At 42.3% G+C, this 23,578-nt stretch overlaps 1 protein-coding gene and 1 pseudogene across 13 annotated transcripts in view; both read left to right on the forward strand.

Moving 5' to 3' along the window:
* Positions 1-23,578, forward strand: part of ZNF445 (zinc finger protein 445) — an 82,899-nt gene that overhangs the window by 43,503 nt on the left and 15,818 nt on the right. The window contains exons 1-2 of one of the 13 annotated variants that reach the window (XM_049100014.1): positions 7,371-7,446; positions 8,664-8,881. The exons of 8 other annotated variants lie outside the window; for them this stretch is intronic. The gene's annotated coding sequence lies outside the window, so the exon portion shown is untranslated. Of the gene's footprint in view, positions 1-6,323; positions 6,613-6,859; positions 7,000-7,363; positions 7,447-8,663; positions 8,882-23,578 lie in introns of those variants that run through there. 4 more of the 13 variants (XM_049100012.1, XM_025461480.3, XM_025461481.3 and 1 more) reach the window with 4 other exon arrangements.
* LOC112668838 (graves disease carrier protein-like) lies at positions 19,248-21,179 on the forward strand (annotated as a pseudogene).

Here is a 23,578-nt window from a genome sequence, read left to right on the forward strand (position 1 = left end):
TGGATTTCTACCCTGGCTGGATATTGTAGACTCTGGGTTCCTTACTTTTCTCTATCAACTTCCCCACTCTATGAACTTATGAAAATGCAGTTCCCTGAACTCCTTCCTTGGGAAGATAAACATGAACAGGCCATCATAAGATTAAAATAAGCACTACAAAAACTGCCTTTCCTAGGGCTACCTAACCTCTTCAAAGCCCTACACCTTACTGTGCAGGAGAGAGATAATCAAGCCCTGGGAATGCTCACAAAGGAGCATGCTGATAAGAACAGGCATATTACCTATTATAGCATACAGTTTGATTCAGTTGTTCCTGCCTATCCCAACTTTCTTAAGGCTTTACTGTAGTTGCAAAGTTAGTAAACATTTCAGTGGATTTAACCCTAGGGGATGACAATTATTTGCGAACTCCACCTGTTGTCTTAAGTCTTCTTAATTCTGAGTTGACTGAGCATTTCTCTGCAAGCAGACCAACCTTCTATGAAATCCTTCTGCTTTCTCAGTCCTGCCATTGCCTGATGAAAGTGAACCCCATGACTGAGAGATAAACACGACCCGTTTTGTGATACCATGTCTGGATTCATGACACACTCATTTGGCTAATCCTGATCTAGTTTTGTTTGTTGATGGGTTATCCTATAAAAATGAAAAGGGAATTTCCAAACTGGCTATTTGGTTAATATGCAATGTGAACTACTTGAGAGGGTAAACCTACCACAAGCTAAATCAGCCCAATAAGCAGAGCTCTATGCCCTTACCAGTGCACACCAATCATGAGAAGAAATTATTAATATTTATAATGACAGCTGGTATGCCTTTGGGGTCATCCCTGATTTTTGGATGTATGGAAACAAGGTTTTCTCACATACACTGGAATTCCAATGAAAAATGGACAGTAAGTAAATGATTATTTGCTGCTATTCTCTTACTCCCTGAAATTACTGTCCAAAAGGACTGAAAATGAGCATCAGAAAAATGCCCAACTGTTTTTCATGTAGCAGCAACAAAAACTACAAAGGTTTCAGAACATGTGGCTGAAGTCCATTCTTGCTTCTGCAAAAAAATGACTCTTGGTTGCCAGACTTGGCCTCTTGTCATCGCGAGGGTCTTGTAACATGGCAGCAGTCTGCTCTTGAATCAGAGAAATCATAATGGGCAAACAATGTCTGTAAACTCAAATTTACATTCAATAGTTGGGGTCTTGGGAGACTTAAGATTGCTGCTTGATTCTTCCTGGTGTAAGAGAGGGAGAATTTTTCTCCTACCCTCAAAAGTCTCTCAGCTGGACTAAGTATTAAATTTACATGAAAAGGTTAACAGGAGAAAAAACCAAAAATTATTTGTGCATGGAGGTCCAGTAATGAAATTGAGACCTAAAGACATGACCAAGGCAGATAGTTTTTATACATTTTAGACAAAGAGATGATAAATTTGTGAGTAATGGATAGGATAAGGAAAACAGGTGTTTGGATGCTTTAATTATTAAGGAATTCTTTTTTTTTAAATTTTTTTTTAATTTTTATTTATTTATGATAGTCACATAGAGAGAGAGAGAGGCAGAGACACAGGCAGAGGGAGAAGCAGGCTCCATGCACCGGGAGCCCAACATGGGATTCGATCCCGGGTCTCCAGGATCACGCCCTGGGCCAAAGGCAGGCGCTAAACCGCTGCGCCACCCAGGGATCCCTTATTAAGGAATTCTAAGCAGAATTTGGGCTGAGGTAGATTAGTAGAAAAGTAACAAGGTTTATTTCTACAGCTTTCTTGACTTTTAAAGTCTGTATCTCTGGTGATAAAGATGTCTTTCTCCTTCATATAGGGAGGCTATTTTTCATATGGGAGATTTGCTTCCTGCTTTCAAGAGAGCAGAGAAGGGTCTGTCTTTGAACTGCTTGTTTCCTAAGTAACCTTTATTTAAAATAATCAAATATGCGAAAGTGGCACATTTTGGGAGCCTATCCTTGGCCCCTATACTGACTCCCTGGCAAACCCCATCTTCTTATTATTGCATTCATTCAACCACCAAGGTGCAGCTAAGATGACTCAAATTATAAATAAATATTGATGAAAAGACTTGTAAAAAATTGCAAAAACTATGTATCACCAATGTCTGACCTGTCAGGTTCATAACCTGGAAAAATTATTTTTGTTTCTAAGTGTTTGAACATCCTCCCTCTGGACCATTTGAACACCTAGACTTTATTCAAATGCCACTCAGTATGGGTTATCAATATATTCTTGTTATTGTTTATGTTTTCTGGATGGGTTGAACCCTTTCCTTGCTAAAAGGCTGACACCCTCACAGTGGCAAAGAAACTGTTGGAAAAACATATTTCCTACTTGGAGTTTATACACCAAGAAAACTAGTGACTGAGGCACCCACTTTACTGGGAACATAATAAGGTTTAACTAAAACTTTGCAAACTTCTTAGAATTATCACTGTTTTTATCACTCTCAATCATCAGGCAAAGTTGAAGAACTAAAGGAATCCTCAAACTCAAAAGCTTTTTTTTTTTTTTTTTGGTTCAAAAGCTTTAAACTCACTGAAACTACTGGACTCCCTTGGCCTAAGGTATTGCCTTTGGCCTTGTTGACTATTTGTAGTACCCTCTTTGTGAGATAGTCACCCATAGACCTATATATTTTGGTATACAACCTTCTGTTGATCTCTTGTTTGCACTGCAAGTCTTTAGTGTCTTATTCTAAAATCCATCATCAGCAGGTGAGAAAAAAAATTGATCCAGATCCCAATACAAAAGACGCTGTTATGCATGATTTGGTATATTGGAAATACCACCAGAGGAACATGGCCCTAGAACCCCACTGGAAGGGACATTACAAGGTGCTCCTGATAACTGACACTACTGCAAAACCAGAAGGCATTAAACTGTGGGCATATGTCTCCCAGCTGAAAAGGATCTTCCTGACACTTGTTTCTCCTCTTGAACGGGTGACCTTAAAACCAAGTTAACTAGGAAGCCAACGACTTCATGTGGTAGACCAGTTCCATTTAAGACACGAGAGCAAGAATTCATTCTTTCACTAACATAAAACATGAAACCCTTTCTTTTCTCTTTCTTTACTAGGGAACTGTTTTGGAAAGATACTGCCAGCATCCATATTCCCAAGCCATTGCTAAAGGGGATAACTTTCAACATGCTGTATTTGTCAAAACCCTCCCATTTGTCCACGATGTCAGATGCCACTTGGTCTTCCTTGTGACCATTTTTCTTCCATTCCCCATGACACCATACTACAACTGAAGTTACCTACAGAGTCCGACTTTTACTACCAAAACATCGAGAACCTTTACTTTAACCTTTCTTCTACAATCACTGTACACTCTGGCAGGGAGGAATGCTTATAAAAACATTACTACAGGGATCCATGGGTGGCGCAGTGGTTTGGCGCCTGCCTTTGGCCCAGGGCACGATCCTGGAGACCCGGGATCGAGTCCCACATCGGGCTCCCGGTGCATGGAGACTGCTTCTCCCTCTGTCTGTGTCTCTCTCTCTCTCTCTCTCTCTGTGACTATCATAAATAAATAAATTTAAAAAAAATTTAAAAAAATTACTACATTCTCAACACCATGGTCTTATGATTCTCTGAGGACAAACTGCCCCTTTTAGAACTAAAAATTTCTCCGCATGCATCAATCTCTGCAAAGAGTTTAGAACCACCTTTTATTTTAGAACAGGAAATTACCTTCCAAAGTACAATGAAAGCCTAGCTGATGATCCTAGGGTTTAGCTGGGCAAATAAAATCCCAGTGAATAAATTCATTAGTAACAATACTTTCACGGGAGTAGTGTGTGCCCTAGCAGATTTTTGTCTGTGGAGGTTTGAGGGAAAACATATTTTTGGGCTCATGAATGCCTAGATGGCTGACACTCAATCAGACCGTGCCTTATGGGTTATCTAAATGTATCCCTAACTGCCCACAGTCAAACTGAGACATCTCACTGGCCAATTCCCCTCAATCTGCATTACTGAAACAAATGGGAACTGCCAGAGGCATTCATGATTCAGATTTTGCTTCTTTGCAGATCTCACTCCCATGGTTAGGAGCAAGTACAAGTGAGGCTGTGATCATGAACCTCTATTTACCTCTCAAAGATATTGCGGAATTGACTGTTAAAGCAGTAACCGCCCAACAAAAATCCCTAAACTCTCTGGTCAAATTTGTTCCTGATACTAGGGTTAGCCCTTCACTATCTTGTGGCTGAGCAAGGAGGTGTTTGTGCTGTGGCCAACACCACCTGTTGCACTTGGATGAATGCTTCTAGGGAAAGTTGACTCTCAGCTATATAAGATCACTGACCCAGCCAATTGGTTTTAGAGAGTGACTCCTTCAGTGGAGTCTTTCTCTGATTTATTTGACCCTGATCGGTTTGGGTCTTGAGGACCATGACAACTCCACGGTGCACTCCAGACATTGGGAATCGTTCTACCTATTGTAATCATGGTAGTCCCCCTGGCACACTCTGTTCACTCAAAAGCTTTAAATGCATACTTGCACCCACTAATCACCAAGGGGATAATCTCCCTATTATTATAATGTCAGAAAAGTTACAAAGAGAATAACCAACTTAAAGAATGTGAACCTGACATTGTGCCTGTGATTACCACACAGAGATTCAGCAAAAACCATGAGAATTCTAGGGTAGTAGCTGGGAGTTGTGCTAATGTCTTAAGCTTTTGTTCACATCTCTCAATTAGGCTGAGATTCTGATGTAAATCGGTTAGCTGTTAAGACAAGAAGACCAAAATGGAGTTGCTAATGCTAAGTCCCATTTCACCAAAATGGACTTAACTTACTTATAGTTTCGGTGATTTACTTATATTTTGGTCTCCCAGACATGGAATTTGAAACCAGTTAAAAAAAACAAAATTCAAATTTGAAAGGTCTTACTGGCTTTATTCAGTGATTCATAAATCAGGCAGCATCCAGTCGAGCAGATAGAAAGAAGCTTCCGAGAGTTATACCAGGCAATACATTTTATAGCCAGAAGGCAACGAAAACACGGATGTTACGCTAGACAAAAAGGTGAATTGTTTATTACAAGGCTACTTTCTTTACAGGGGACGGCAGGGGCTTTTATCAGCAGATTACCTAACCAATGCTGCTCAGGAAATTCCTGATTGATTGGTTTAAGATTCCATTTCTGGGGCAGCCCTGGTGGCTCAACGGTTTAGCTCCGCCTTCACCCCCGGGGCCTGATCCTGGAGACGCAGGATCGAGTCCCACGTCAGGCTCCCTGCATGGAGCCTGCTTGGCCCTCTGCCTGTGTCTCTGCCTCTCTCTCTCTCTCTCATGAATAAATAAATAAAATCTTTAAAAAAAAAAAAAGATTCCATTTCTGGGATAGCCAAAACTGTAACTAAGTTTCAGTTTGGTGATGGGGGTGGAAGAAGGGGAGCCAGGGAAGGGTTGACAAAGTCTGACTGGATCTTGCAATAGCCAGTGTTTGTGGAGTCCTTAGAAGAGCAGACATTCCTTGGAGTCATGATAAGCATCTTAAGGTTTAGACACCTAAAAAGTTCCCCTGTCCCACAGTGCTGAGCAAAAAAGGTTAACCAATCACCGAGTAATCCATGGCAACTGAAATTTCCCTCCAGGGTGGTTTTCAGCTTTAAAAATACTACCTAGGGGATCCCTGGGTGGCGCAGCGGTTTAGCGCCTGCCTTTGGCCCAGGGCGCGATCCTGGAGACCCGGGATCGAATCCCACGTCAGGGCTCCCGGTGCATGGAGCCTGCTTCTCCCTCTGCCTGTGTCTCTGCCTCTCTCTCTCTCTCTCTGTGACTATCATAAATAAATAAAAAAATTAAAAAAAATAAAAAAATAAAAATACTACCTAGGGATCCCTGGGTGGCGCAGCGGTTTGGCGCCTGCCTTTGGCCCAGGGTGTGATCCTGGAGACCCGGGATCGAATCCCACGTCGGGCTCCCGGTGCATGGAGCCTGCTTCTCCCTCTGCCTGTGTCTCTGCCCCTCTCTCTCTCTCTCTCTCTCTGCGTGACTATCATAAAAAAAAAAAAAAAAAAAAAAATACTACCTACTCCGGTCCTCTTCAGATGGGCACACGACTGAGTTGGGTTGCCCTTCCTGATTTGCAAACCCAAAGAAAGATTTGTGTCTTTTGTTCTTCCTCATAAGGCTCACTCCTCCAGTTTTTTTTTTTTTGTTTTGTTTTCCTCTTTAGCATAAGCGACTCCATTTTGGGTCTGTTGTCTTTAGCAAGTCAATCAAGACTTTCCTGAGGATCATTAGTTAGGTAATCTACCTGATAAAACCTTGGCAGCCCCTGTAAGGAAAGTCACACTGCAATAACCAGTCTACCCTTTCACCCAATAGATTTTTTCTCCTATTCCCTTCTTTCTGCCTGTGAAATCCCTAGCCTTGTATAGCTCTTGCAGCTCCGTCCTTTCTGTCTGCTAGACTAGAGGCTGCCCCATTGGTGAATTGCTGAGTCAGTTTGTTGCGCCCAAGATCGCGAATCCGAGAAACCACCGAGGAGCCGACACCGATGCAAGCACACGAGGGTTTATTTGCAAGCTCGAGCCTGGTCCAAGTACACCCGACACAGCGGAGCAGGGACTTGGACCCCGAGGTGGGTTACAGCTGGATTTTTATGGGCTGGTCTAGGGGATTTCCAGTAAGGGTGGAGGAGTTTCTCAAGCTCTTAGTTCCTCATTCCAATATGGGACGTGCTCTGCATTAAGGGCGTGCTCTGCAGATTTTTCTTGGAACTGACTTGGGCTAGAGGCCGCAGTTGTTACTCATCTAGGGGCCAGAGGTGGGGGACATTCTCTGAATTTCTTGGGTCCCGCAGTTGACGTTTGTTCAAAGTAAACAACTGGAGGTCATGGGAGGTGCAGTTGTGTGTGCGCGGCTGGAGGCCAGCAAGTGCCCCCAGCTGTGGTGGTGACGAGGGAGGGAAGAGGTCCTCCTGGAGTGATGCGCGGCCCCTTACCAGCTCTCCCTTCGGCCAGAACCGGTCAGCCACAAGCTCGTGCTCCGTGCTTTGCCCCCTGGTTTGGGATCCTGTTCCTCCCCGGGGCGGGGTGGGGGGCAGCCGGGCCTTCCCACCACCTGTTGGAAGGGGTGTGGGCTCCTGGGCTCCGGGGCTACCCTGGCGTCGGAGGGCGGGGGGCGGACCCGGAGGGCGGGGCGCGGCGGCGCGGAGGGGCAGGGCCCCGGGGCGGGGGGCGCCGGGGGCCAAGCCTCGCGCTCGCAGGCCCGCCTGCCTCCCGCGGGCGCTGGGAGAAGCCGAGACGTTGGCCCTCCCAGCTTCCTAGAGAGGCCCCGGGCGGCGGCGCGCGTGCGCGAGCGGAGCCGACGGAGGGGCGGGCGCCGGGCGCGGGCGGGGGCGCGGGGCGCGGGGCGCGGGGCCCTGGGCAGGTGGCGCGGCCGGAGGACCGAGCGTCGGGGGCCCACGGAGTCGGTGAGCGGCGGCGCGGCGGGCGCGGGGCGCGGGGGCGCGGGGGCGCGGGGGCGGGGGCCGCCGGGCGGGCGCTCCGGGGCCGGGGCCGGGGCCGGGGCCGCGCGGGCTGCGGGAGGGGGCGGCCGGGGCCGGGCCTGGAGGCTGCGCCGGGGCGGGCGGTGTGGCGGGGGCTCCGGTGCGGACCTGGAAGCGCCTCGCAGCCGCGGGCACGCAGCCGGGGGTCCTGGCTTCGGCGCCGCGTCCTTTCTCCCAATTGCGCAAACAAAGCGGGCTCGTTCTGGACGATTAGGTGCCGCGGGGAGTGCCCGCAAAGGAAGAGTAGCCGCAGTCCGCAGAGCTCCGTCCGGGTGCTGCGGGGAGCTGTAAAATGCGCTGGCGATGCAGGCTCCTACACGCGCACACACGTACATGGTGCTATCTGTTTACTGAAGTGTGGCATCACTCAGCGGCATTAAGTACATTTATACTCTTGCTCCTTGAAAATCACACTACCTTGAGCCGGCGGAATGCACTTGCTCACGTGGTGGTCACACTTGGTGCCGGCGTCGTGGCACCGCTAAGACACACTTCCGTGAGTGTGATGAGAACGTGTTGTTTGCAGTTTAGTTTATTTTCCATAGTACACATTGCATGAAGCTCTCAAGGCTCAACAAGTGACGTTTGTGCAGAAAAATAGCACAATCTTGTCTCCTTTCAAAATGAAAGCGAAATATATAAAAGAGTTTTTATTTTCGGTGATATATTCTTAAAAGATTTTATTTTCATAAAAGGGAGTTTTTAAACAGACGGTGCAGCTCCAACCCGAAACCACTGCACTGTATCTGACTGGCACAGGCCTCAGAAGTCAGAGGATGGTCTCCTTCTGGGTTAAAGTGGTGGCCAGGAAAGAACACCACCATCCTGTTTGAAACTAGTTCAAGAGTGAAAACTCGGTAGTGGTAGGTACATTATTTGCAGGGAAATGTCAGCGAGTGGCTTTAGTGGTAATTTGCTGAAGGAATGTCGGAGAACTCGCATCTGTTTACACGGGTGTGTGTGTATGTGTGTGTGTTGAGGGCCTGATGAAGGAGGGTGTTCTTACATGTCAATGTTAATGCTGGAGAAAGGCAGACAGACTTTGGTTAAAAGCCATAATCCTTCCTGTAGGCCGAAATGATGGGAATGTTTTTTCTTTTTTTAAAGATTTTATTTTTTTAATTTTTATTTATTTATGATAGTCACAGAGAGAGAGAGAGGCAGAGACACAGGCAGAGGGAGAAGCAGGCTCCATGCACCGGGAGCCCGACGTGGGATTCGATCCCGGGTGTCCAGGATCGCGCCCTGGGCCAAAGGCAGGCGCCAAACCGCTGCGCCACCCACGGATCCCGATGGGAATGTTTTGAAGGGAAACCTCAATTTGTACCTAGAAAGGAAACCGACAACAGCATCAAAAATGGTAGCTATGCCACTTTAAGTTTTCTGAGGTCCTCGTGTCCAAGAGGTCTTGGTGTATAAGCCTTCCGTGATATTGGAGAGTTGCTTGGGGGTAAATATACATAGTGTATAGTAACCATAACTTACTGTATTTGGCAGTCTGCAGTATTTTTGTATCAGAAAAAAATCTGAAACAGCTCCGTCAGGTGAACCATGATGTGCTCTACAAGGTTGAATTTTTGAGCTTAAACATTTCCTTCCCTGATCTCAAACCTCGTAGCCTCCTTCCTTGTTTTATTATACTGCATGGTGCCGGGCACTAACATACTGTATATTTCCTTCACTTCGTTGTCTGTCTTCCTATAAGCTGTGCAAGGCAGGTGTTTTTTTTTGTTTTTGTTTTTTTTTTAAGGCAGGTTTTTATTTGTTTGTCTCTATTCCCTACAGAGACCTTAGTGCTTGGGGCATAGTAGGTGCTCAGTAGATATTGTTAAGAGAGAAGAGTGACAGTGTTTAATATCTTTGACTGCCAAGTTAATTTGTAACCTAAGATAAAAATAAATCAGAGAAAAAAGATAACACGCTTCCTCAATTCAAAAAAGCTTTCTCTTCTTTTTAAGATTTTATTTATTTATTAATGAGAGACAGAGAGAGAGAGAAAGCACAGCAGAGACACGGGCGGAGGGAGAATCAGGCTCCATGCAAGGGAGCCTGACGTGGGACTCAATCCTGTGTCTCCAGGATCGGGCCCTGGGCTGAAGGCGGCGCTAAACCTCTGGGCCACCTGGGCTGCCGTCTTTTTGAATGATTGTAGACTTACAGGAGGTTGCAGAAACTGTACAGAGTTCCCTGATATTCTTTACTTACTTTGCCTAACGTTAACATCTTGCATAACCATAGTACAGTCAGCAAACTGAAGACATTTACAGTAGTGTGGTACTATTAATTAAACTGCTGACTTTACTTAGAGTTCATCAGTTTCTCACTAGTGACCTTTTTCTGTTCAGGGAACCAATCTAGAATCCCTCATTCCATTTAGTTGTCATGTCTCCTTGTTCCCTTCAGTATGTGACAGTCTCTCCATCTTTTCGTGTGTTTTGTGACCTCGACACTTTGAAGTATGTCGTGCTGGTATTTTTAGAGTGACTCTTACTTTGGTTTTGTCAGATGTTTTCTTCTGCTTCCATTGAGGATGGTGTCCATATGTCTTGTTACTGTCGTTTTTTTTTTTTTTTTTGGTTTTTGTTTTTTTTTTTTTTTTTTTTTTGTCGCTATTGGTTTTGACCTGCTGGTATCTGCCATGTGTCACTACTGTAAACCTACTGTCTCTCCCTTTGTAACTGGTGATTATTTCGGGGAAGATACTTTGAGACCTTGCATAGCAATATCCTGTTTTTCCTTAACTTTCACCCACTAATTAGCCCTCCTGGTGGATCTTATTAGTGTAATGGTCTAATGGTGACTTTCTGTTATTCCCTCTTTTCTGTTAATTGGAATACTGTCAGAGGAAGAGTTGTGCCTTGTTTCCCTTTGTTTTATTTATTCGGTTAGTTATATCAGTGTGTGATGTTGGGTATGTATTCTTTGGGCTATGATGCAGTGCTAATATTACTTACTTTATTGCTTAAAGTACTCCAGCTTTGGCCATGGGGAGCGCCTTGAGGTTGGCTTCTGTTTCCCCTTGCAGAGCCCACATCCTTTTTGGTGTCTTTCCCCGCCTTCCTGGCACCACAGAATACTCACGTTGTTTCTTCCCTTCCCCAGCCTGGAAACCACCACCACTTCTCCAAGGATCCCTAGTTCTATTTATTGGAGAATGGTATGGAGAAACCAAGTTTTGGGTGCTAGGTTTGAGCTCATTTCTTAAGCGATGTATTTAAGCGTAATGTAACATTTTAATTATGTACTGGAAGCAGTCTTTTTGTTTCCTTATCAGCGTATAAAATAAAGCGTATGTATCCTTACACTGATAGGAAAAACACAAGAATAAGAAAGTGCTTAATGAGGATTTTAAAAGAAAACAAATTCACATTGTGTATGAATTGAAGCAAAATGACAAGAAAGCAAAGAAAAGCAAAGAAAAGCAAAGAAAAGCAAAAAAAATATTTCTGAAAAATGCCCTGGATAACTGCTTGGGTTTTTCCCTGTGCTTCACAAAGCCATTTTCAATTGTGGGGTTGAGACTGGGGTCAAAGTATGAAGCTGTGGGAGAAGAGGCCTGATCAGCTCAAGTTTCCTCCTGGGCCTGGGGTGAGTGAAGTTTTTCTTCTTTCTCAAAAACTAGTTGGGACATGGAGAAACCTTGAGGCATTGGGATACCTGAACTGGGCAGGTTCAGCTCACTGGTCCCCATGTCTTTCCTGTGCCCTGGCTCTTTCATCCGGATTCAGAAAGGCCCTGGGGGCGGGCATGTCTCTCCGTATTTGTGGTGCTTTCTTTGGTTGGAAACCTGAAATCCTTTGCCAAATTCCTGGCTTTTGCCCTCATTTTCCTGTCTGTCAGTCTTCTCATCACCTCTGTCCAGATGCCTCACTGACCTCTTCAGACATTTCCGTAACAGCTGCTTCAGAACAGGTCTGCTTGGAGGCTTGTTTCTGGTGCTAATTGCACTGTGGGCCTCCATTTCCTGAGATAGGTCTTGTCATTTAGATTTCCTGCTTGGTGCATTTCTTCAGAATATTTGTCTCTGGCCTCAAGTTCATTCTCTTTAGCCTCACTGCCTGATCTCTGGTTACCCTGAGCAGCTTTCTTGTTCTTCCACACTTCAGTTTCATGCTCTTCTCCAGTCTGTTCTACAGCTCTGTCCCTCCTTCTGACTTCTAGCTTCCTTCTGAACTGTTGTTTCTGCTATCCGTTTGTGCTGCTGGGGCTTACACGGTTGGAACCTGCCCCTCTTTTTTTTTTTTTTTTTTTTTTAAGATTTTACTTATTTATTCATTCATTCATTCATTCGTGACAGAGAGAGAGAGAGAGAGAGAGAGGCAGAGACACAGGCAGAGGGAGAAGCAGCCTCCATGCAGGAAGCCCGACATGGGACTCGATCCCGATCCCGGGTCTCCAGGATCACACCCTAGACTGAAGGCAGCGCTAAACTGCTGAGCCACCGGGGCTGCCCCTGAGCCTCTTCCTCTTGATCCTGAGGCACCCTTTCCTTTCAGCCATCTTTTATTGTTGCTGATCTTCAAGTCTGTCTGTGGGCCTTGGGCCACCTACTTTATCATTCCATCCTTTTCCTTTGTTTTGTTTTCTCAAATACTACTTCTTCTTTTTCTCCCCTAGTTTTTTACAGCAAGGCTTCATTTCTCTGCCAGAACTTTAGCAGACTCCTCAGCCTGTGTGATCGTTAATGTAGTCCTTTGCTTGACTCTTCATGCCCTGAGAACAAGAGTGTAGTTTCTTTCTGTTACCTGGATGGCAGCATGCTTTCTCCTGGGAGCCTCTTTCCATCTGTGTTTAGTCATTCTTTTTTTTTTTTTGTCTGTCCTGATGCCATCGGCTGAATCTGGAGGATGTTGAGTATGTATTGGCTTCTGACGAAGTAGGGGATGGCTTCTGAGTGAAGGTAGTGATTTTTTTAAATGTACTAAATGGTGGTGGGAAATGCGGGGTGGTCTCTGGGGAAGATAAGCATCATCTGTGACATGGTGCACTGAGTTGTGAGGTCATGTACAACAGGTGCCTATGTGTGCTGTTATCTCACCTTTTTTTTTCATATTTGTTTAAGCTTTCTCAGCTGTTTTTCTTTGCACATTGTGTTTTGGGTAGCATTTTGTTTCCTCATTTGCCTGGTTGCATCCTACATTCTTCTCTTTTTCATTCAGATTTCTCGAATTGGTTTGCTTATTTGGTGGCTAAAGAGAACTAAGATTGTGTGGGTTTGTTTTTCCTTCTTCAGTTTCTTGAGTTGCAGCCACATTGCACCCAGGACCTCTTCCAGAATGTGCTGCATTTTCCCCTCTCTGCCTGCCTCTTCTGTCTTGGGAACTGAGATGGTTTGTTGCTGTGTTGTTTAAAGTGCAATATTTATCACTTCTTTGAGTATAAATGTGATATGCAACATTTCATGGAACATTGATAATTAGGAAGGGTGAGTCTTATACCACCTGCTGGAGAATATAATGGCTGAGTAAGGCTGAAGAAGTTTTTTATGCATATGCCAACTGTATTTTTTACTTTAAGACTTAAATGAGTTAATAACTATGATCTTTAAAGCATTTAATTATTATTGTAGGAAATTGGGGAAAGACAAAAGATACAAGGTGGATAGTAACAGGCATACATACTCTACCACACCAGAGTAACCTTTCTGACATTTGGCCTTTTTTCCGTCATCATTTTCTGCTTACTCTTTTTTTCTTTTACATTCAATAAGCCAACATATACTACATTATTAGTTTCAGATGTAGAGTTCAGTATTTCATCAGTTGCGTGCTCATCACATCTCACGCCCTCCTTAATGCCTGTCACCCAGTTACCCCATTCCCTCTACCCTTGTCCCCTTCAGCAATCCTCAGTTTGTTTCCAGAGTTAAGAGTCTCTCATGGTTGGTCTTCCTCTCGGATTTCTCCACTCCGTTTCCGTCCCTTCCCTTAGGATCCCTTGCACTATTTCTTATATGCCCCATATGAGTGAAACCATATGATAATTGTCTTTCTCTGATTGACTTATTTTACTTAGCATAGCACCCTCCAGTTCTATCCATGTCAGTGTAAATGGTAGGTATTCCTCCTTTCTGATGGCTGAGTAATATTCCATTATATATACATATACCACATCGTTTTCCATTCATCTGTCACAGGACATCTGGCTCCTTCCACAATTTGGGTATTGCAGACATTGGTGGTATAAACATTGGAGTGCAGGTATCCAGTCGATTCACTGCATCTGTATCTTTGCGGTAAATATCCAGTAGTGCAATTGCTGGGTTGTAGGAGTAGCTCTATTTTAAACTTCTTGAGGAACCTCCACACTGTTTTCCAGAGTGGCTGCACCAGCTTGCATTCCCACCAGCAGTAGGAACAGGGTTCCCCCTTCACATCCATGCCAACATCTTTTGTTTCCTGTGTTGTTCATTTTAGCCATTTGAACTGGTGTAAAGTGGCATCTTATTATGGTTTTGATTTGTATTTCCCTGATGACAAGTGATTTGGAGCTTTTTTTTTTCATGTGCTTATTGGGCATTTGTGTGTCTTCTTTGGAAAGATGTCTGTTCGTGTCTTCTGCCCATTTCTTGCCTGGATTGTTTTTTGTGTGTTGAGTTTTATAAGTCCTATAGAGATCTTAGATAACTAGCCTTTTATCTGATACGCATTTGCAAATATCATTTCCCATTCTTTGTCTTTTAGTTTTGTTGACTGTTTCCTTTGCTGTGCAGAAGCTTTTTATCTTGATGAAGTTCCAGTAGTTCATATTTGGTTTTGTTCCCTTGCCTTTAGAGACGTGCCTAGGAAGACGTTGCCGTGGTCAAAGTCAAAGGGGCTGCAGCTTGTGTTCTCTCTTAGGGTTTTGATGGATTTCAATCTCACATTGAGGTCTTTCATCCATTTTGAGTTTATTTTTGTGTATGGTGAAAATGGTCCAATTTCTTACTTCTGTATATGGCTATCCAGTATTCCCAACACCATTTGTTGAAGAACTGTCCTTTTTCCATTGGATATGTTCCCTGCTTTGTTAAAGGTTGACCATAGAGTTGAGGGTCCATTTCTGGGTTCTCTATTTTGTTCCATTGATCTAAGTGTTTTTGTGCCAGTACCACACTATCTTAATTATCTCAGCTTTGTAATACAGCTTGATATCAGGCATGGTTATGCCCACAGCTTTGGTTTTCTTTTTCAACATTCCATTGGCTATTCAGGGTCTTGTCTAGTTCCATACAAAATTTAGGATTGTTTGTTCCAACTCTGTGAAAAATGTCAACAGTATTTTAATAGAGATTGCATTGAATGTGTAGATTGCTCTGGGTAGCATATCCATTTTCACAATGTTTATCTTCCAGTTGATGAGCATGGAATATTTTTTCATTTCTTTGTGTCTTCCTCAATTTCTTTCATAAATGTCTATAGTTTTCAGAGTACAGATCCTTTACCTCTTTGGTTAGGTTTATTCCTAGGTATCTTATGGTTTTTGATGCAGTTGTAAATGGAATTGATTCTTGATTTCACAATCTTTTGTCTCATTGTTAGTGTATAGAAGTGCAACCTACTTCTGTGCATTGATTTTATATCCTTCAACTTGGCTGAATATAGCAGTGTTTGAATGGAGTCTTTGGGATTTCAGCATATAGTATCATCTCATCTGTGAAGAGTGAGAGTTCTATTTCTTCTTTGCCAATTTGGATTGCTTTTATTTCTTTTTGTTGTCTGATGGCTGAGGCTAGGACTTTTAATACTCTGTTGAATAACAGTGGTGAGAGTGGACATCTATTCATCTTCTTGACCTTAGGGGGAAAGGGTATCATCTTCCCCCTGAAGGTGATAATCTCTGTGGTTTTTTCATATATGGCTTTTATGATATTGAGGTATGTTACCTTTATTTCTACTTGGTGGAGAATTTTTTAAATTAAGAAACAATGCAGAATTTTGTCAAATGCTTTTTTTGCATTAATTGAGAGGATCATATGGTTCTTCTCCTTTCTTTTATTGATGTGGTGTATCGCATTGGTTGATTTGTGGCTATGTAACCACCCCTGAAGACCAGGAATGAATCCTACTTGGTCATAGTGTTTAATTGTTTAAGTGTCCTATTTGGATCCAATTAGCTAGTATCTTGGTGAGAATTTTTGCATCCGTGTCCATCAGGGATATTGGTCTGTAATTTTCCTTTTTTGTGGGGTCTTTGTCTGGTTTTGGGATCAAGGTAATGCTGACCTCATAGAATGGGTTTGGACAGAAACCGGACAAGATGGCAGAAGAGTAGGGGTCCTCAACTCATCTGGTCCCACAAACTTAACCTAAATGACTTTCAAAACATCCTGAACACCTACGAATTTGACCTGCAACGTAAGGAGAGAGCAGCTGGAATGCTACAGAGAAAAGTTTTTGCCTCTAACAAGGTAGGAAGGCAAAAAAAAAATAAAAAAGAATAAAGTGGAGGAGGGGAACTGTGAATAGCAGGGCTAAAGAGGGGTGGTGTAAGCCTCTGAGGCCTGAAAGCCCAGGCCTGGAGAAGTGGGAACCTTAAAAATCCAAGCCTGAGTTTTCCCTGACAGAAAAGTACTTGGCAGGGAAATCAGGCAGAATTGCAGGAGGGGCAGTGAAGCATCAAGATTCCCAGAGTCACTGTAACAGGAGGGTCGCCCAGGGGAAAGTTCACCACAAATCGTGGTCTGATCTCGGTAAAAGGCTGGAGTGCCACAGCCCTCCAGACATTTGAGAGAAGCCCGCTGGTTATGCGTACCAGCTCTGGAACTGCCTTTACCCTAGAGCCTGAAAACGGATGAAGGCAGCTGTCCTCCATTCTCTTTGGAGGAGGTGGTTCCCAGGAGCGCAGGTCCAATGGCACAGGGCCCTGGATCCAAGGGTGCAGAAGTGGACAAAGTTGGCTATCCTCCATTCCCCCTGGGACAGAGAGAAGCGCGGAGGGCACAGGAGAGCAAGAACTCTCCTGCCGCTAGGCACCCTGCTAGCTGTGCAGATCAGTGCACCTGCACCTGCCCCCAGGAGCAATCTAGGCCAGTGTGGACTGGGAGACTGTGGTTAGTTACACGTGGGGAGCTGGACTCCAGAGCTGGAGATCTAGCCACTGCCATTTTAGTTTTCCTTTTCTCTTTGTTTCCCCTTGTGCCTGGGGGATGTGGGGCCTCTAGGGAAAAAAAGGCCTCACAGGATAAACAGCTAACACTCAGCCCGGCACCCAGCAGGGGGCGGGGGATCTCTACCCAGGCACATACCTGGGTAGTAGACCTGAAAATCAGTGTAGTAGACCCCTCCCCCAGAAGATCCGCTGGAAGAACAAAGGATAAGCAAATTACAAAACGAGCGGCACTGGAACACTCCAGAACTGAGGGAAAATAGTATATAGAACTAGAGAGTCCTTTTATTTTTGCTTTTATTTTTTCATTACAGCTCATTTTTATATCAGGCTAAAAATTTCCAATATTTATTCTCTTTTCCTACATTAACTACAATATTTTACCAACTTTTCGTTTTTAAGTTTTTTCCTTTTTTACTTTCATATTTCTACAATTACCTGTCTTAGATATATTTTTCACTCCTGGATTCCCTTCAAAGTATTCAATTTAATTTTGGTAGATATATGAGATACGGTTTCTGTTTTTTGCTTTTTCTAATTTTTGTTTTTTGCAATGGAGGAAGTTAGTACTTTCTAACACATGACCAAAATACACCCAGATCCAAGTGGGACAACATGTTGATTCATTCTGTGAAATTATATTCTCTCTTCCCATTCTACGGCCCTCTTTTATCTTGTTCATGATTTGTGGTCAATATTGGATCTTTATATAAGTTTTGCTGGTTTATATAAATTTTAGGTTGAGTGTCTTCTAGCATACAGAACAAAATACACTCAGAACAAGAGGATCTCTCTTTAGGACCCCTCAGGGAGACTACATTCTCTCCACTACCACTTCTTCAGCACCACCATCTGCCACTTTTTTCCCTCTCCTCTCTTCTTTTTTTTTTTTTCTCCTTCTTTGTTTTTTGTTTTTTATTTTTACTTCTTTGTTTTAAAATTTGTTTTTCACATTAATGGTCCTTTTATTTCATTCTGTTCTTCTTTTCCTTTAATTTTCTGGTCTCTGAGCTCTTCAGAATCATAAAGGATGTATTTTCCTTAGGTTGAGGTTGATACTTTTGACTCAGCTCACTCATTCAGCCACTCTGCACTGCACAAAATAACTGGAAGGAAGACTTCACCACGAAACAAAGAACTGGAAGCAATACTCTATGTCACAAATGTACAGAATTTGGATTTCAATATGATGTTAGAAATTCAATTCTGAGGTACAATTATAAAATTACTGGTGGCTCTGGAAAAAAGCATAAAGGATTCTAGATACTGCCATACTGCAGAATTGACACCTAATCAGGCTGAAATTAAAAATAGATTAACCGAGATGCAGTCCAAACTGGATGCTCTAAGTGCTAGGGTTAATGAGGTGGAAGAGAGTGAGTGGCATAGAAGACAAGTTGATGGAAAGGAAGGAAGCTGAGGAAAAAAAAAGAAAAACCACTAAGAGCCCATGAGGACAGGCAGAAGGAAATAAATGATAGCTTGAGAGGGAAGAATATATGTTTAATTGGGATTTCAGAAGAGGCTGAGAGAGAAAGAGAGAGGACCACAAAGTATATTTGAACAAATCATAGCTGAGAACTTCACTAATCTGGGGGAAGGAAACAGGCATTGAAATACAAGAGATAGAAAGGACCCCCACCCCAAAGAAATAAAAACCATTCAACACTTCGATATCTAATAGTGAAACTTGCAAATTTCAAAGAAAATTCTTAAAGCAGTTTGAGAGAAGAGATCCTTAACTTACATGGGGAGAAATATCAGATTAACAGCAGACCTCTCCACAGAACCCTGGCAGGCCAGAAAAGGCTAGCATGATATATACAGGGTACTAAATGAGAAGGACATGCAGCCAAGAATACTTTATCCAGCAAGATGTCATTCAAGATAGAAGGAGAGATAAAGAGCTTTTAGTGTAGGCAGAAACTTAAAGAATACGTGACAACTAAACCGGATCTGCAAGAAATATTAAGGGGGACCTGTAAAAGAAAGAGGAATCCCAAAGAATCCTAAAGCAATAAAAAAGCAAGACCTATGTATATGCCCATCTACTAGAGACTCACTTACTTATTTATTTATTTACTTTTAAAGATTTTATTTATTCATGAGAGACACACACACAGAGAGGCAGAGACACAGACAGAGGAAAAGCAGGCTTCATGCAGGAAGCCTGATGTAGCACTCGATCCCAGAACTCCAGGATCACGGCCTGGGCCGAAGTCAGGCACCAAACCACTGCGCCACCCAGGGATCCCCTTTTTTCCAGTTTTTTAAGGTAAAAGGATTGGTTGATTTCAGATCTTTCTTTTTTGGATATGCAAAAATTAATTATGCATTAATTTATTAATATATTCATTCACAGAATAAAATTCCCCCTAAGCACTCCCCGAAGTTAATTTCATCCTATTAGTTTTGGGATGTTTTGTGTTCATTTTTGCTTATTTCAAAACGTCTTCTAATTTCCTTGCTATTTCTTCTTTTACTTATTGAATATTTAGGACTATATTATTCCAACAGGAGCATTTCTTTAAAAAAACAAAACTCATTTTGAAATAATTGTATATAAAAAAAAAGAAATAATTGTATATTTACATGTAGTCACAAGAAAAACGCCATGTATTCTTTACCCTCCCCCAACCATGGTCTCAGTAATAACATCTTGTGAAACTGTAGTACAGTGATACAACCTGATATTGACATTGATGTAATCAAGATACAGAGCATTTTCATCACCATACAGATCTTTCACGTTTCCCTTTTTTTTTTTTATAGTATTTTTGTCACCCCTTGTTGGTGGAATAGACCTCTTTACAAAATATTTGGTTGGACATTAAGACTGATGACAGAGGTGCACTCATGAATATGAATATGAATATATATTGAATATATGAATATGGATATGAAGAGATTTACTACTCAAATGAGGCTTCTGGAAAAAGGAAGGCAGGCTCCAAGCTGGTCTAAAATGTCTTAAGAGATATTCTGTCCCACTTGTGTGGAGGTCGGTGCCCTGTCACTACCTGCTTTGACCATGGCTGTGTTTTGTGAAGTGTTGACCAAAGCTCCCCACATGGCCCTGATCCTCATGGTGGTGACTGCAGTCCTGGCAACAGCCAACTCCCCCTCCCAATGTACCACAGGTGGCAGGACCCAGAGGGCCCACTGCTCACTAGGACTTCTGGTTGTACTCCTTTCCGGCTAGAGGTATTGCCAGATGCTATGCCAAAACAACAGTTGCTCTTTTGGATTGAGTAAGTTTTATTACAAACTCACAATCACCATTATATGTATTTAGGAGTATTTTCTGCTTTGTGTGCTATTCCTCAAAAGGAGGGATACCTTTGATTGTATAAAGTGAATGTGCAGTGATGATTTGGATCTTTTTCTACAGTGCAATATAGTTTATGGCATTTGAGCATTATAAAATGTTAATTATTATAAAGTTAGGGGTTTATGGCCATGTGCACAGATAAATTGCTGCATCCATGGCAAGTATGACAGCAGTTATCTGTACCAATCCTCTTAACATGGTTAGAGTATGCCTAGCATCCCAGGTGAAAGAGGAACATAATTATGCAAGAATTATTCATGCATTCAAAACAATTTATGCAAATGAAGGTGGTTTTCTTGGATTTTACAGAGGCCTGATGCCTACTATGCTAGGAATGGCTCCAAATGCAAGTGTTTCATTTTTATCTTTTGGTACTTTAAAGAGTATTAGGCTTTCCTGTGCTCCTACTCTTTTTGGCAGACCTTCATCAGATAATCCTAATGTCTTATTTTTTAAAAACTGATATAAATTTACTTTGTGGTGATGTTGCTGGAGCAATTGCACAGATCATATCCTATCCATTTGATGTAATTCATTGGCAAAGATAATTAGGAACTATTCTTCCAGAATCTGAAGAGTATCTTATCATGCGGGAGACTATTAAGTATGTCCATGGACACCATGGAATTTGAGAAGGATTATATTGTAGTTTATTTCTTAATTACATTTGCTATATTCCATCTCAAACAGTGGCTTTTACAGCATATGACTAGGAAGCAGGTTTTTGTTACCTCAACTAAAAAAAAAAGTGATTTCTTTTCCTTAATAAGCTCTTAGAGGGAGAAATAAAATGATACTTTAATTTTGGGGGGAGGGACACCTGGGTGGCTCAGCGGTTGAGCGCCTGCCTTCAGCCCAGGGCAAGATCCTAGAATTCTAGGATCGAGTCCCGAGTCCCACGTTGGGCTCCCTGCATGGAGCCTGCTTCACCCTCTGGCTATGTCTGTGCCTCTCTCTCTCTGTGTCTGTCATGAATAAATAAATAAAATCTTAAAAAAAAAATTTTAGAGGGAATGTTACTTGAAAGCCTTGTCATAGGAAGCACTGGTATTTTAGTTCTTGATTTGTTTTATTCATAAGTAATCAAAAGTCTTTGTGCTTTTTGATGGCAAGAGTTATACCTTAGAGCACTGAAAAAATTCCTAAGCTGATGCTGGCTAATCAGTTAGATTACTTAAAACTTTTTTTTTTAAGATTTTATTTATTTATTCATAGAGACAGAGAGAGAGAGAGAGAGAGAGAGAGAGAGGCAGAGACACAGGTAGAGGGAGAAGCAGGCATCATACAGAGAGCCTGACATGGGACTCAATCCAGGGTCTCCAGGATCACACCCTGGGCCGCAGGTGGCGCTAAACCGCTGAGCCACCTGGCTGCCCTTAAAACTGTTTTAAAATGTTATTTGGAAGTAGAACTAATTTAAAATGGGATCCAGGAGGTTGCCATTCATTTCATCATGCTTTAAATCCAAGCATTAATTATGATCATGATTTTCAAAGCCTCTAATATTGGTTATTATTATTACAATAAACAGGCTTGGTTTTATTGCAGCAGAATGATGAGAACTGAATGTTTAAGTTATACAAAACATAGCTTAGAAGCCAACGTTGAAGATCATTCTTACTTTCTCTCTTCTCATAATTCTGTTCCACTAGATAGGACTAACACTTTTTCTCTTCATTTTTAAATAAATATTTAAAAATTAGTCTTGTGGAAATTCAACAATAAATGAAGAATTTTTGGGTATTGTTCAAATGTTATTACTAGATACCAAGACTTATTTTATTTTTTTATTTTAATTTATTTTTTATTGGTGTTCAATTTGCCAACATATGGAATAATACGCAGTGCTCATCCCATCAAATGCTCCCCTAAGTGCCCATCACCCAGACCAAGACTGATTTAAATGTGTTCTAAAAATCAGTGTTATTTCTCTCTCATTTTTCTTTAAAGATTTTATTTATTTGAGAGAGAGAGAATAAGCACAAGCAGGGAGGGATGGGTAGAGGGAGAAGCAGGCTTCTCACTGAGCAGGAAGCCCAACACAGGGCTTGATTTCAGGACCCTGGGATACTGACCTGAGTCGAAGGTAGGTGCTTAACCAACTGAGCCACCCAGGTATCCCAAAATCAATGGGTTTCTCAAAGGAAGTAATAATAAATACTGAATATCCTCACTTGATATATCAAAGCAGATATTCAATATATCTCAATACCAAAGCAGATTAGCATTATAGATTTGTTTTTGTTAGGTGATTTGGTATATAATAGAAAATTTATTCAAGTGGACTTTGAAATATCCAAAAATATAAATATGAATGTCAAAGAATGTTTGTTAAGACATTATGTCATGATATATCAACTTGTTTTTCAGTGTAAAATAGTTTTAATGTAATATAAACTTAAGTAGAAATGTAAAACATGATTTGAATTGATATCCTTATGTTAAAGTAGTTTTAAATGTAAAAAAAAATCGCTTCAGAGAGCAAGGAAAGGTGACTGGCTTTGGCTTCTTTTTTTTTTTTTTATGATAGTTGCACAGAGAGAGAGAGAGAGCAGAGGCAGAGACACAGGCAGAGGGAGAAGCAGGCTCCATGCACCGGGAGCCCGACGTGGGATTCGATCCTGGGTCTCCAGGATCACGCCCTGGGCCAAAGGCAGGCGCTAAACCGCTGCACCACCCAGGGATCCCCTGGCTTTGGCTTTTATTATGGTTAGAGTGAAGCTGGGGTGAGGATTTTTATACACGGGCCAGGGCTTGTGTGCTTTGAACTTTGAACTTCCTGCCAGTGCTAAGGGAGCAGCTGGACTTTCTTATTTCTCTGACCAGATGTTGGCAGGAAGGAGAAGTAAGAGTGGTGGGCTTAAAAGCTGTCAGCAGTCAAATATCAAAAATGAAGTCAGTTCTTAATTAAGTAAAACCATAATATCCTCCAACTCTGCTTTGCAGTCCTTAACTACCCTGGCAACCACTAATCTGCTGTCCATTTCTATCTTTTTCAAGAATATTGTATAAATAGAATCATATACTGTGTAACCTTTTCAGGTTGGCTCTTTTCATTCATCATCATTCTCTGGAGATGTATCCAAGTTGTTGCAAATACTCATTCTTTTTATTGCAAGTAGTGTTCCATAGTATGGTTGTACCTTAGCTTAACTATTCATCCATTGCAGGACATCTGGGTGGTTTCCAGATTTGGGCTATTATGAATAGGCTACAGTGAACAATTGTATACAAGTTTTTCTGTGGACATAAGTTTTCATTTTTCTGGGATATATGTCTAGGTGTGCAACTACTAGATTGTATGGTAGGAACCTGTTGAATTTTTTGTTTGTTTTTTAAGATTTTATTTATTCATGAGAGACACAGAGAGACACAGAGACCTAGGCAGAGGGAGAAGCAGGCTTGCAGGGAGCCTGATGTGGGAGTCGATCCCCAGGACCCCAGGATCATGCCTTAAAGGCAGGCGCTTAACTGCTGAGCCACACTAGTTGAGTTTTTAAGAAACCGCTACACTGCTTCCCAAAGTAGCTGTACAATTTTACATTCCAGCTAGTAATGGATGAGTGATTTGGTTCTTTCTGGTGGTTTTTTTTTTTTTTTTTTTTTTTTACGATTTTATTTATTTATTCATGAGAGACA

The sequence above is a fragment of the Canis lupus genome, chromosome 23 (assembly GCF_003254725.2).
Source record: "Canis lupus dingo isolate Sandy chromosome 23, ASM325472v2, whole genome shotgun sequence".
Lineage (NCBI taxonomy): Eukaryota > Metazoa > Chordata > Mammalia > Carnivora > Canidae > Canis > Canis lupus.